Source organism: Dreissena polymorpha, chromosome 13 (assembly GCF_020536995.1).
Source record: "Dreissena polymorpha isolate Duluth1 chromosome 13, UMN_Dpol_1.0, whole genome shotgun sequence".
Lineage (NCBI taxonomy): Eukaryota > Metazoa > Mollusca > Bivalvia > Myida > Dreissenidae > Dreissena > Dreissena polymorpha.
Genome location: NC_068367.1, coordinates 4,898,810 through 4,913,778, shown reverse-complemented (window position 1 = coordinate 4,913,778; position 14,969 = coordinate 4,898,810). Strand labels below are relative to the sequence as shown.

The window sequence follows — 14,969 nt, the reverse complement described above, 5'->3', positions numbered from 1 at the left end:
TGTTCGTTTAAAACTCACGGAAACATGTAGATCTGTGAAAAGCAACAATTAGAAAAGTTCAAACAACTAATCAACGTATAACATAATAATTCAAAATGGAGCAAGTGTTTTCTATCCATTCAACTACCCGAAACGGTTTCAGCACACACCGAGATATATCAAACCTACACATTTTAAGAGTCTTGATTTGTTTTCAAATCTGTTGAAGGGCTATAAATGTCAATTACGAGCCTGTAAAAGTTCATTTTATAGAATAAAATGTATACATATGGATCAAAAGAAGAATGAAAGAATTTAAATGAGCATATGCAACTGTTGCTTATCTCGAACATGTGTCACTCACAAGAAAGTGGCCTATTTCATGAACAATTAAAGAGGAGCTGTACGATAAGAACTTGACACAATCAAATACTTAATATGGTGTCGGTCGATAAGTTGTTTAAATTATATTTTTACAAATCTTGATAAAATGCTAAAGAATAATTTATAAAAGAAAAAACTGTTTATGCATGTGTGAACGAGATTAGCGTTTTTTTTGGCAGATACATGATTACAATTTAACGATGAATTACAATATGGTTACAAATTAAGTATTAATAAGTTATAAGTCTAGCACAAATTGTTCAAAATAGTTTATTAATTCAACGAGCCGATTATAAATCGATTTTAAGGTCAATGAGTGTTAAACTTTTATAGGAGCCGCGTCCTGCCAAAATGGACAGCCACACAGTATTGCTCCAATTATGGGCCTCGTTCTGCAGTAATTGGCATTGCTCTATATACGAACCGTGCCCTGCAAAAATTGACCTTTGAACAAATCAACACAGTGTTGTTCCAAATAGGAGCCTCTTCCTTTGAAAATAGGCAATAAGAACAGTGTAGCCTCACAGATGCCTCGGCATACGTATACGTATATATATCTGCGTATAGCAGATCATAACTAGGCTGAACGAATACATATGCCATAATATATTATTTTGTTTCTTTCAACGTCGCTCATATAGCATATTTAATGACAACGGTGTCGATTCCAATTGGTTGTCCCTAGAATAGAGTAGGCATATGAAATACTTCACAATCGTGTTCCTTGTTTTACATTTAGCGCTGTTATTAAGTGCCCGTCCAAGAAAAATTGTTCAGTGTATTACATACATTTTACGATACCTATTGCGTTTGAAGGATTCAAATTATTTTATGCGTACCATTGACCAATCTGACAATACGGTTTTTGCATGCAGCAAAAACAATACAAACTCGTTTTTAGATCGACTTTTCGAAGAAAAATGAGAGCTATACCATTCGCCCCAGCGTCGGCGTCGGCGCTGGTTAAAGTGTTTTATTAAGTCAAATAACTTTAACACTATCAAAGATAATTAACTCAAACTTGGAGTACTTCTTTATGGCAACAAGAAAATTGTGTAGGTCAAGGTGCATTACTCTGTCAGCATTATTTTTAGAGTTGTGCCCTTTTTTTATACTAAGAAAATTGAAGATTTGGTTAAGTTTTGTGTTAAGGTGTCCCACCCAAGCTATTGCTATCAAACTTGAAATATAATATTTTTAGTTTGTTTTATGTCTCTATGTCAATAGATTGTGGAAAATATACCTGAACTCAGAATCTTCTATAATATACCACATCTTTTAAACATAAAACAATATCAATATGTTTCAATTATGGTCCTCTTCCAGTTAGAATATGACTATATTACAATGTACATTGACCATATTGAATATTAACAATATCCCCATGGTGGCTTACGTTATACTGTCAAGCACTCGAAAAGTCGATCGTGCTGTCTTCTGACAGCGTTTGTTATTCTTGTAAAAAGTTTTAATTTTACGTCACTTTGTTTCCCAATAGCAAAACCCCTTATGAATGTGTGCTTATTTGTCATGCAATGTACGTTACGAAAGAAGTAAACCCCGATCGAGCTATTTTAATACACCCCGAGCGTTGGCCAAAGTTTCCCTAAATATACGATAAAATCGGATGACCCTTATTAAAATGTACATAACAAATAAATTTTGCTGAGCGACTGAGTTTTAAATATAAATGTATCTGATTCGCTATAAATATCACAGCATGGTTGTAAGGTTCAATAAAATGAATGTCGAAGACATGCTATAGTGAATATGACCCAATTGAAGATTGGTGTCAGCCCCGGGCTCCGGGATTAGTTGACATCACTTTCCTCCGTATGCATTGATTGTATATACCTACAATATCTACATGCAATATTATATAAGTATTACCAGGTTTTATGTTTTTTTCTTTCAGGTCAACTGCTCGTCTTGTACTATGCGGATTTCAAAATGCACGATTATGAAAGTAACCGAAAATGTCTACTGATAGCGAGATTGAGTGTATTCTGGTGTTGATATTTAATTCAACAAAATAAAGCAAGATTAATAATTGCACATTCGCAAAACAGTTACGTTTTACAATTAATGTTGAAAAATATCAAATCAAGAACAATAGTCTTCTATGTCTCGGGGAATATGTTTTCTCTTGCAGATGTTACATTTTAACAGCATGTCTTAACGAGATGCCTCTAAACTGTTATATCTTTAATTTTGTTCAATGATCTTGTAAGTGTCAACGAAATCGGCAAAGTTCTCACTGTAAAATTTTTGTCATGAACAGGTTGATATACGATTACCATGTACAATAATGTTTTTCTACTTTAATTGTGATATGCACCCGAGGCAAAAACAATTTTTGTAACGGCAAGTGTTGCAAATATAAAACCTGTGATATCATACAAATTGCGAAGCTAATACACTAAACTATTTCTCTAACTGATCACTAGATAAAGTGAAACCAAATGCAAAAAGCACAACCAAAGCAACCAAAACAGATATTTATGAAAACAAAAATCGGTATCCATTGTTTGAGTTACTGTTCATAAATTTATCCATGCCTCAAGATATATCGCTGAATAAAGAGGACATGTATCCCTTCAATCGAAACTTTACACAATACACAAAATCAGTACTCAGATTTCTGAAAGGTTAATGCGTGGACTGTGATTGTAGTATGTCGATTGCAAAATGATATTTTACCCATTTCATACTAGAATGTGCCTGGTTTTTTGCATAGTTTTCTTTAAAGCTAGGTTTAATGAGGCAAAAACATGTAAGTTACCGGTAAAATCTTATTAATAAAAAATGAAATCGTCATTTGTTGTGTTGGTGTAGATCTAGTTGACACATATAAGGCTTAAGCTTGATGTTTATCGGTCAGAAGGTTGACCTGGAAAAGATATTTCCAAAATATAAGTTCTATTCTTGTCATGATGGATCAACATCATAGTCGCTAGATCATATTTAGAACTAATGTATGAACACTATAGCAGCCAAATGTATGAATCGATCTAACTCAAAATTTGTTCGTTACTATATATCTAAACAATTTCAATGCTATGTCTGAATCTTGTTAAAGTGTGCTCGAAACGAGGTCGGAAATTAAAATATATAAAAATAGGTGTGTCCAATTAAGAAACATATTTTTGCATTTATGCTAGTGATACTTGGTCACAATATTTATCTTCACATCATGTTAGCCAAGTAAGAATCAGGGTCAATGGAAATAAAAAAAGAACTTGATTTTCAAGAAATATGTTGGGAAAAACAGTAGACGTATTTCAATAGCGAGCAGTTTATAAACCCCCTGAGGTTCTTAATTTATATTTTGAACATTTTCTATGAAGAGTTACAATTTAAACTTATAACGATCAAGATTTGAAAAAAAAACATAGAAATACGAACCTCATTTATCCTGCTGTCATACATGGTACTGAGACATACTTTACAGAACAACGCAATTTATCCATGGTTAAAATTTAGAACGCATACAGCATAGTTGACATAGTTGATTGCCAAATCAATCAGACCGTTCGCATCTTGTTTGACGCAGGTGTAAACCTTAAAGCGTGCAAAAAGGATTGTAACATGGATTTAAATTCTACAAAGACTACAACAAGAATCTAAACATAGTAAATCTCCATTAACACCAGAACTATATAATTAATAAGAAAACAGATAAATAACTTTGAATAAACTAGTCAAACTCTTAAGGTAGTGGGAGCCTATTGGGAGCTTTTTCAGAAAAACAAAACAAACTATTTTTATAATTTTCACATTGTAAATCTAAACTTATTGCAAACTTTTAATACATTTTACCAACCATTTAAATTTCTATGTTTGGGTGGATACACCTACCCATTAACTTGGTTGGGCGTTTTTAATGGAGTGATCCTAAATCAAAAATGTTTAGTGTTTTCAAATTGCATATACATATATTTTGAGAAATAATTTAATAAACATACACAAATGGATTGTGCTAGTAGACACAGCATGAATAAAGTGTCACAGAAAGCGAATTATGCCTATTTCCAATAATATGTGCACTTATCTGGATGAAATGGCGAAAAGAACAAAAAATCGTTCAGTAACACAAAACTTTAACTTCGTTTTATGTCATTTTTAGAGGGATGAAATTCACATTTTGTACATATTAATTTCACACATTATATATTATACATAAAAAATAAATTTCAGGAAGTTTTACCGTTTCTATCTCAAGAAATTACACTTTGATTATTCCTACCCCCATTCATTATCACGCAATGTACTTCAGTATAAATGTGTATATCACATCTATTTTTGAGTTTTCTAGTTTCTTATTAAAAGCGACATTTATACACTCTGATATATTATACAATTTACCTTAAAATTGATTGAAAAAAATATTACTCATAAAATCGTTAGCTCAACCACTGTCCAAAGGCAACCCATGCATAGAGCTGCACTTCACCACAAAATGTCGAGGTATTTCCAATCTTACATAGCACATATAAATGTTGTAATGAAGAAACGATCCACATTGCCACCATTTACAGAAATGTTGACAGTAGCATAAACAGAGATGCCAGCTACTTTCTGGGCTTCGAGAGAATTCGGCACTGATGGCTTCACATATGTGGAGAACTTCGTACCCGTTTTCAAATCAACTAAAGCAATCTGAGTTATATCCAGAATCACTGTGCCTCGAACTGTAATAAATTTACAAAATACTTTTTTCTAAAAATTTAATTATCCCATGTTTAGCTTCATACTGACGTCTGATTGGATTGTTTGTTATGAGAAACAATTATTGTTAAGGACAACAAGCACTTCACAAATAGACGACCCCCGGACCTCAAACATGAACATATGCGATCCATGATGGAATATGATGACACGTTGATACTCTCAACAATATAATATTCTTGTAAATGAGTTTTATTTTGTGCGCATGAAAAAGGTCCAAGGTCGAAGGTTTCTTAAGCTGGCTCTGAATCAAACTTGACAAGAACAAAATTTCCTCTGGAAACTTTTCCAGGCAATGCTTCCACATGGCATCTGAGAGATGTCAAACACCAACGGCAAGTCAATTCGTCAATATTATGTGTCAATAAATCACATAAATTCTTGATATATCATACAATTATAAAAGTTGTAGAATGTCGTAATTCATAAGCTACAATTAATAAGAGTATAATTTGTGTATGCATAGAAAATATGAATAAAACATACCGTAATAGTAATGGAACAGCAGAACAACATTGGTTATCGGTATCACATTTTTTTGTGTTTGCAAACCGCTTGGCCTTTTTACGCACTTTCATTTTGCAACAAAATGTCTTCAGCTGTGAAGTTATGAACGAAAAAGAAAATTCAAACGAATTAATTAAAATAAATTGAAATGAAAGTTAAAATAAACACACACACACATTTATAATGTGTTTTAGTTCTTAAGATAAAAAGCACTCAATTATTTCTTGATTTAAGTATTATTTCCGGACTTCGACGTAGTTTTCAAATCGTTGCCGAACACTTTCCGAATACGGCGATATTGCCCGAATATTACAGATCTCATTTCGTCCCTTCTGTCTTAAAGCGGCCAAGCGCCAATATCAAATTATTCAAATATGAAGTTTTTAGTAATTGTGTCAAGTATTGAGAAGAGTTTTCAGTTCATCGTTGTAGAATATACATTACTTGACAAGAGTGTATATTATTTTATGCAGAAGTATGCTGTTGAAAGCTTTTTTTGTGCAAATGAAAAAACGCATCACCATATGACAGTACATGTTTCTTATTACAGACATTAATAAAACATCATACGCACGGTTGACACAGTAGTCACTGCGGTACTATATAGATTAAATGTAATGACAACGCGTTTACATATCTAAGTTTGTCTTTGGTTTATAAGTATGTTACACACTCTTTGTAGTGTCGTTCGTCGCAATCTATGGCTATCCTTAGTACTGTAAATGTAGCGTGCAACTGTACAATAGACCATCATAATTTAACACCATAGATTGCCAAAAATACTCAACTTTCGTACCTGGCGGTTTTTAACAACACAAAGACACGATCATCGAGATGTTCGGAGCTTATCTTTCTTATAAATTGCTTCAATCAGATTTGTTCCCTTTCTCTGTCATTGACAAAGGAAAGTTTCATGTAACATAACAGGATACTGCATGGCGGTTACGAATATGAAACCTGTGTGAATGTTTAACTAGCGTGCAAAAAGAATAAGATACATGAGCATGAAGCCTAAGGTTGCTCACCTGAGACCTTAAAGTCCGATAAATTTTGAAATGCTTTTGTAATTTTTTTTCTTATTTTCTTTCTACCATTAATAATTTTCAAACTCGTCTGAGATATCATATAATAACACATTTACTCATAAAATTTCCAAAGACAAGATGATTGAAACAAATATGAATTCCAGAGTGCTCACACGTTTCGTTATTCCCATATAAGGAAAAAAAGACCCTACCTATTATTACAATGAGGTTCATGGAAAGCAACAAGTTTTCAATTGTTAAATATATAATTGGGACAAATGCTCTCACAAAGTTATCAAAGATTGAGCAAAAATATATTTATATAATTTTAATGACCTAGCGTTTGACAGCACGTGACACGATTTTAAACTCAGCTTATATACACTAGAACAAATATTCTGACTAGGTTAAACGAATGGCATAAAGGTGACCCGATGTGTTCATTTGATTTTTCTTTGCTTTGACATATTGGCATAGTATTTCACTAATGAATTCATCCCTGTACATTTTGTTTTAAATGTTTATCGGTTTTGGATAAGAGTATGTATAAATAAAAAGTTGATGGACCACTGACGTCTGACGACACACAAAGTACCACGTTTAAAACGCGGTCCTAACATTTCACACTGATTGCACAGGTCAGCTTAAACGCATTGACAAACAAACGAAACACGTATGCAATAGATAAGATACGATTGCATGTTGTCGTTAAAATACTTTTCTTCTTCGCAAGTCTTGCTTTACAGAACTGACAGAAACGCTTTGTTTAAGAGTTCAAGATTCTTTTGAAAAGTGTCATGAACAACGCGCTGAAAAGTTGATTTACAGAGGTATGTGTTTAAATAAATATGTATCTAAGACAAAAACCAAAGCCCAATATGTGTTTGAGGTTCTTAGCTTATGTATGAGTATATTTAAATAAAAACCACTCACACCTTTAGCTTTTAATTAAGCAATTTTCTAGAATTATGGAATAATAATCTGCTAAAGGATAACTCTAATTATGTCATTTAAATATATTTATAGACACGTTATTGATAAAGGTAGAAATCAACACATTTGGTCTACTTTTTATAAATTTATTATTGATGTATTCGAGCATGCATACGCTACGTGCTGCAGTGATTTTTGTTCAGGTAAAAAAAGTGTTAATGGGATCTTTTCACGGTTTGGTAAATTGACAATATTGAAAAAAGTTGTTTCAGATTCGCAGATTTTCGTTTTAATTATGATATTTGTGAGGAAACAGTATTACTGAACATTTACCATAGTCCAATATAGCCATTATATGTATCTTTTGACGAATTGAAAACCTAAAAATTATAAAGCGTTGCAACGCGAAACGATTGAATAATTTGGAGAGTTCTGTTGTCGTTTATATTTACGAAACTACAAAGATTGCTTATATATAATGTATAAAATACTTCACCTGCGTATACCCGGCGGAATAGCCGAGAGGTCTATTACGTTTTTACTTCAGACTAACTCCAGGACTCCTGGGGTCACTGGTTCGAGCCCTGGTACCGGCTACTTTTTTTTCTTTTTTAATTTTATTCTTGATTTTTTACTGGAGCTTTTCAGATCCAATGTTTACATTTATCAATACAAAGCATTTAATGACAAACTTCAAAAATATGCCAAAATCTGTAAAAAGGCCCCTTTAACATGCAAGTCATCGAACATTCAAACTAGTTTAATATGAGTGTTTGTTTATTCAGATCAATGTTTTTCCTCACCGGCAAATATTTCGACATGCAATTTCATTAAAATATTTCAATATCATTTTATAAATCCATGACTATATTTTGGGGTTATGCCTAGTACCAAACCGTAATCAGGCCATTTTTTGTAGTTTATGAATCGCACACCTGAACCCCTGAACTCATGAACTTATGAACTTAACCTACAAGATAACATCAACTCTTGTTGTCATATAGATTAGCATATAGGCAAGTCACTTGCTGAAGTTAAATTACATTTATACCACAATTCTTGGAAGTTAATGTTAACCCTGAAAAGCAAAAACAATGGTATTTAGAACAGATACGGATTAAAAGAAAACCAAAACAGGGAATACACTGCCAATGATATTACAGTTGCTGATAACTTTAACTATTTTAGCAGAGTGATGAATTATGCGGAAAGTCTTAATTTAAACAATTTAAACCAAGAACAGTATTTGTTAAAGCCCCTAAAGCCATGAATGCATTAGATATGAAATACAATTACTTTCACATAAAACCCAAATATCCTGTCAGTTGTTTGACTCTTTTGTTGGTTCTATATTAAATTATTCTTTAGAAGTATGAGGCTTTACAAATTCAGATGATATTGAACTCATACATTTAAACATGTGTATACGATTGCTGTCGGTTTGTTTAAATGCGTGAAATGTGTCAGTTGATAGAGAATACAGTAGATGTCCATTTGTATTGTATGAAATAAGGTTGGCTGACATACATTATTAAATATGTGTTAACAATTTAAACAATGAAAACATCATAATTCAAAATTTTCAAACAAGCTGTAAACATTGCAATAAATGGTTATATTGTTAAATACATGTTTAATCACTAATATTGTTTGCTGGAAAATGGCAAGAAGCAAAAGCTTTGCCGAAAAATGTGAATCCATGGTAACATTTTACGGCTATTTACATGTATGTAACATTATATGACACTATTTTTAGAATTTAATTGAAAAAATAGTTTAATTATGTGTCCAGTCTGGCTACAGACATGCCTAACACAACGCTTTGCAGACGGAACAAAATTAATCCACATCCGCGCAGATTGAGCTTATTAAAAATAAATCACCTTTAGTTGTTTGTTCTCATTAATTTGAGGCCATTGACATATTCACGTTTTATATAGCAAATTACACCAAATATCAATATATTAATACAAAATTGAAAACGTGTAATCCTTTCAGCGATTTGTAAGGATTTTACATTGTATTGCGGTGGTAAATGCTGCCCGTGATTTAAGTGGTAAGTTCTACATACAATTGCATGTGTAACTGCTGCCTGCACTTGAAGTGGTCACTGTTACATGTGATTGCAGTAGAAACAGCTATATGTGCTTGCAATGGTAACTTCTGCCAGTCAGTGCAGTTGTTATATCTGTGTGTGATTGCAGTGGTAACTGCTGATGTGATGGCAGTGGTAAATGCTGCATTTGATTGCAGTGGTAAAGTATGCCAATGATTACAATTGTACCATTCAAATGTGATAGCAGTGGTACCATCTGTCTGCGATTGCAATGACAAATGCTTCTTCTGCCTGTGATTGAAGTGGTAAATTGTGCCTGTGACTGCAGTGGTACTTTCTTCTTGTGATTGCATTGGTTACTGCTGCGTGTGATTGGAGTGGTAACTGCCTCGTGTTATTGCAGTGGTAATTGATGTCTGTACTTGAAGTTGTTACTGCTGCATGTGATTGCAGTGGTGACGTATGTCGGTGCTAGCAGTGGTAACTGGGGCCTGTGATTGCAGGAGTTACTACCGTCCGTTTTTGAAGGTGTTACTTCTTCCTGTAATTGCAGCGTTAAAATATGCATGCAATTGTAATTGTAACTACTGAATGTGATTGCTTTGTTTACTGCTGCCTGTTCTTTCAGTGGTGCATGTGATTCCACGGAATTCATTTAAAGTTTAAATTCTCAAGGTGGTGAACAAATTCACTTGTGTTTATTATTAGTATGCGACGTTGTGTTTACCATTATTTGTTTAATCCGAATAAAATGACCTCGCAAAACTGATATAAAGATATCTAAATTTGTGATGTAACACGGGCTTACACTTTGCTTGTATTTGATAATCTTTATGTTATAATAAACATAATTGAACAGAGTGCGAAATGTTGGTTTGGTGAAAGGAAGTAGACTTGTCAGAAAGGAAAAAACTCGTGCTATAAATTAGATGTATCTTCTGCTAGAATTAATTTCTGTTCCTTGTACAGGTTTCATTTATTTCAAGCGAAGGTAAATTTGTGTAACCTTTATACTGTATATATATTATTTTAATTAATTCGACAAATTCTAGGAAGAATAAGTGATATTAACTTTTGCATCATCTGGTTGCAATATTAAAAGTCCGTGCTATGATGGACCCTACGTGTTTGAGCTTTAGAAAAATACATACAATTACATAAAGGTACAAACAGTTATATATATGGTCGACGTATTAAGTTAGAAATAAGGCGTTATATATTAGTATGACAAATAAAACTGAATTTATGTAAAGGCTCTGTTAACGTACGCTTTTGAACGGCCTGCATTTCGTCTTTCTCGAAAAGAAATCCACGAAAAATGGATACGCATCGAAACGGATATGTGATTAAAAATGTATTCTTGTAATAATGAGTTCTGAATTAATTCACAAGTGTATCCAAACACAGCCTCACGAGGAAGTTTCTATCGCCCATTTTATTTCCTGACTTTAATTGCTATATATGTTCTTGCCATTTGCCAGAATATTCGCCCATTATTATGTTGGCGATGCAAATACAACTACGATGCCATTCTTAGAAACGCAAAGACCGTTTTATTTCACTTTAAAGGGTCTGTTTAATGTTTATGCTTAGTTATACGAACAAGGAAACTAAAAAAATAACTGGAAAAAACAGTTTTGTGAATTTATTGAAGGCAAATGGTGCATTATTTATACGATACACAGCAATACACATAACACGACATTCTATATAAAAATGAAATTAAATACATTTAAAAATGAAACCAAAAACATTTAAGCAACAACATAAATTTCTATTTCTCCGTTAAATTTACCATTTCTGCACGACGCGGGTCAATATCTATATTGTGGTCACGCATAATGTTTAGGACAGAAACCAAGAAAACATTTCTCTATATTTTGATTTCTCCAGTACATCATCGTTAGGGAAAATAAAAAAGTTCAATGTTAGACACATAAGTAGTTATATCTAAACATAAGTATTCAACACTTTATACTACGCTTAATATGTGAAGTATGTAAATGCATAAATCATTTGCTGATGTGCTTTGTCTTAAGTGAAATCTTACAAAACACATTAGAACAATCTGATGAAACAGTCTCACTACAAGGGTGCGCGTACTTGTACAAGTTCTCTCATTACTTAAGAAATGCGCCTCATAAATAACTGCATGTATAGCGTTAGCCTTCTTTTCAATATACAAAATTTACCATATGAATTCGCACACATGTTAGAAATATTAAAGAATTAACAATCATAACACTTGCAATCAAAAATATGTTCATGATATGTGCAAGACCAATACAGTAACTTTTCTGCATCGTTTTAAAAAGCGAAACCTACTTCCTTAACCCATTTCATACGTATGTTAATTAACAATTACATGTGTAATACAAGTGCATCTTAAATGTCTCAACAGCGATGAATATTTTTTCTCGATGAAGCGTATATTTTGTTCTACTTACCATAATACGGTGATAGTGTGACATTGAATGAGCCGAAAACATGCGAATAATTTGCATTGCATATGAGATGTTGCATGTTAATAGGCAGTCGGCCATCAATTCTGCGAGTTGTTATCTGTATCCCAAGTATTCATGAGCAAAAACAGCTGATTACGTTGCAGCACGATATATTCAAATCCACCCAAGCGCAGTTCCTAAAGTTTCCAAACAACGCGCATAAACATGGATTTGAATTCATATCAAACCGGAAATGTGCACTCACGCCATGCATTCATATGACAGTAAAGTCGTTATCTGGAAGTTTGTTTTCTATAACTTCATTATTTAACATTCTGTAAATGCAAATAAAGTTTACATTCAAAATGAAACTGATTTGCAGGAAGTATTTACCAGAACCGTAAACAGTATCAGTGGCAAATAGATGACATAGGCTTTTGTCTGCATGTGTATAAGGTAACACAGTATCATATTATTAAGCATATCAAGCTCTTACGTTATAGCCTTATGGTAATTTTGCTGTCATTTGCAAACGGATGATCGTTATTTTAACATAATTGAGGGCGAAGGTGGTCACAATTATTGATGCGGATAAAACATGTGCTTTAAATGGTTTGATTAGGCATTATTTCGCTTTTTAAAATGTGTCTGAAATTAGTGAACCAACATGCAATACAAGGACTAGTCCATATAATTGAGTCGCGTTCTGAGAAAACTGGGCATAATGCATGTGCGTTAAGTGTCGTCCCAGATTAGCCTGTGCATTCCGCACAGGCTTATCAGGGACGACACGTTCCGCTTTTATGACATTTTTCGTTTAAATGAAGTCTTTTCATAGCAAAAATCCAATTTAGGAGGAAAGTTTCGTCCCTGATTAGCCTGTGCGGCATTCACAGGCTAATCTGGGACGACACATTACGCACATGCATTATGCCGAGTTTTCTCAGAACGCAACTCAATTTGTGTCGCGCTCTGGGAAATGGAACTCTATGCATTACGTAAACCAACACTTTACTCTTTCATGATATTTTCGTTAAAATAAAGTCTCGTCTTAGCTTTAATCTAGTTTTAGCGAAACGTTTCGTCCCTTATAAGCCTGCGCATACTTCACTTTTAACATTCTCATTAAGTCATGTTTTCCTAGAACGCGGCTCAGCAGATGTACTAGCAAAATGTCTGATAATGTCATACCTTACAAAGTCTCACAAACGATACATAGAAATGGAGAAAGTGTTTATTTTAACTGACTGCTCAATCAATGTTTGTAAAGAAGGGTTAATGCTCTATAAAGCTCAAACCTACAAGACTCTGTTCAAGGACATTATTATAATTTATGTTTAGCCCAAACTACATCCGTTATTTTTTTAACACGTACACGTTTTATCAAATATCAGTTTACAACGCCATAAATGGCAGAATCGAGATATAAATTGCACACCAGAGGCTATTTTTGGATATTATAATTCTTTTCAAATGTCAAAATGTTTCATGTATTTAACCTTATCTTGTCCAATATGGAAAATAAGATAGAAGTACTGCACGTTGCGGAAAACATTGCTATTGAATACAACATATTTCAATGATGTTTTCTTCTTTACCTAATACACTATATGTTTAATAGCAATGTATTAATTTAAACATGTCAAAAACAGCATTAGGTCGGAGGTTCAAGCGAATAATTAATTTACGATAAGCATGAGTAGCCACTTGATGTTTTCAGTCACAAAACTATGTAGCCCAAAAATAATTGCAATGCACCAGATGTGAACCAAAGTACTAAGTTAGTCATTAATTCTTGACAATTTTCTGTGGATGATTATTTGCAGTGGTATTTAGATATGATATTCAATTATACTGAAGTTCAAACCGCTCAATAATGTATATAAAGTATTTAACTATAATTAAAAATAAGTGTTTCTCAATTACCATGGATCGTCTAGACCACAATTTATACTGACTTAAAGTGACTTTCCGCTTTTATGGATTTTTTCGTTAAAATGAAGTCTTTTCTAAACCAAAATACAGTCAAGGCGGAACGAGTCGTCCCTGACCAGCTTGTGTGGACTGCACAGGCTGATCTGGGACGACACTAAACGCGCATACACTAAGTTTCCCCAGAGCGCAGCTCATATACCATCGAGTTTGAATCGAACATTTTCTCACGTAATCGACTTTTATCTGATCATTATTCTTTAAAAAGCGAGGAAGGGCGTATATCCCTGGTGTTTTTTCTTATGCATTTTCTGACTGATAACATTCGAGTTCAAGAGTTTAGATTATGGAGCGTTAGTTGTCGTTTTTCAGATATATAAATTATAAAAGAAATATGTGTAAACTATTTTTTTCCATTTCCTAGCGCTTTATTGAAACCAATTTCCTTATGACAACGCGTAAAAAAAGGAACAACCCGCTTTACATAAATAAGCTAAGTGACTTTGTAGTCCTTAATTGACTCAACTGACCAGGGTGCCATGCGATATACAAGTCTCATTAAATATGTATCCGGGACGCAATTAGCTTTCAACGATCGTTACAATATGAATGTCGTCCACAAGCCTTGAACCGAGAGAATGTTTTTGACCGAACGACCCCAAGAATTTCTTAAGATGATTGTCGTATAAGTAGCGTAGGGTCGTGATTTGTGAATGCTATATTTTATATGGGCCTTGCTCTGGAAAAACAGTGCTTAATACCTTTGCTAAAAGTATCGTCCCAGATTAGCCTGTGAAGTCCGCACCGGCTTATCGGGGATGACATTTATGGGTTTTTTCGCTTAATGAAAGTCTCGTTTAAGCGACTATCTATTTAATGCAGAAAATGTCGTCCTTGATTATTCAGTACATAATGCCGGGACGACTCTGTATGCACATGTATTTAACTCCGTTATACCAGAGCGGGGCTCATATAATTTTG

The 14,969-nt window shown here is 33.5% G+C and overlaps 1 protein-coding gene and 1 long non-coding RNA gene across 4 annotated transcripts in view; both read right to left on the bottom strand.

The window, feature by feature from the left end:
- LOC127855961 (calcitonin gene-related peptide type 1 receptor-like) overlaps positions 1 to 14,969 on the bottom strand; it is a 75,459-nt gene that overhangs the window by 25,657 nt on the left and 34,833 nt on the right. The gene's annotated exons all lie outside the window — the stretch shown is intronic.
- Positions 3,127 to 6,072, bottom strand: LOC127855963 (uncharacterized). Its single transcript, XR_008037798.1, has 3 exons — positions 5,578 to 6,072; positions 3,769 to 3,924; positions 3,127 to 3,253 (listed from the first exon to the last, which is right to left on the bottom strand). It is a non-coding gene; the product is annotated as an uncharacterized LOC127855963 (long non-coding RNA).